Genomic DNA, 1269 nt, shown 5'->3' on the forward strand with positions numbered 1-1269 from the left:
TATAAGAATAATAAGTATAAGAATAAGTTTAGAGGAAATAAGGAAAATAAGCCCAGAGATTTTCATAAACGTAACGTAGGTAATTTAAATTTTTTTAAGAATTATACAAATAACTGCGATAACACTAAAGATAATAATGTATGGTTCATAATTCCTTTTGGTACAAATGTTAAATCTAATTTGATTGCATAATTTAGAGAGGTGATAAGTAGATATTTCCCAAAGAATTTACATTATGGTAAAATTATTAAAACACATAGCATTAGGTTTGGTTTCTCAAACACTAAGAACTTAGCCCAAATAATTGCAGCTCATAATATTAAAATACTTAAATCAAAGGGAATTGGGGAGGATAGTGATGAGAACCCTGATATAAATAATAATAATAATGATAATCGTACTAGGATTACAGTATCAGAGGTTAACCCCAGAAGATTGAAGTTTGAAGGCCCAAATGCTAGATTGGAGAATATAGTTTATGAATGTAAGGTAACAACCCAAACAGATGTTAACATATATGTGGGTTGTTCTTAGGAACAAATTTGTAAACGAATATCGAATCATTATAATACATTTAGAGATAGAAGTAAAACGGCGAATACTAGTCTTAGTAAATTTATTTGGGAACTGAAGGAACAAAAAAAGCAATATTCGTTAGAATGGTCAATTATTGGAAAATCTTTCCCTTATAACAAAGGTAAGAGATATTGCTTGTTGTGTAATCTAGAATAATTTTTTTTTTTTTTTTCTAAGGGTAAGTTAATAAATAAACTCACATATAATGCTTTCAGATGTAGCCATTTTCTTAGGCATATGTTTTTCTGGTTTAAATAAATTATAAATTTCAGTATGATCGGGTATTATAATATAATATTAGGTTTAAAAGACAGGATATATTAACTGTATGATTTATTATTACTAATAATCTAATTGTATATTACACTGACATTACACATCCATCGCAGTATACTAGCTTTGTTTCTTGCGAGCTTACGCATGTCCTCAGCACTCATGGCCCATGTTTCACTGCCATGTAGCATGGCTGTTCGTACACATGCGTCATACAGTCTGCATTTTACTCTGAGTGAGAGGCCCTTTGTCACCAGCAGAGGTAAGAGCTCTCTAAACTTTGCCCAGGCTATTCTTATTCTAGCAGCTACACTTTCAGTGCACCCTCCCCCGCTACAAACTTGGTCACCTAGGTAGTGGAAGCTATCAACTACTTCTAGTTTTTCTCCTTGGAGTGTGGCAAAGGTTGTTTTCTGCACA

This window comes from Octopus bimaculoides, unplaced genomic scaffold (genome assembly GCF_001194135.2).
Source record: "Octopus bimaculoides isolate UCB-OBI-ISO-001 unplaced genomic scaffold, ASM119413v2 Scaffold_94126, whole genome shotgun sequence".
In the NCBI taxonomy this organism is placed as follows: domain Eukaryota; kingdom Metazoa; phylum Mollusca; class Cephalopoda; order Octopoda; family Octopodidae; genus Octopus; species Octopus bimaculoides.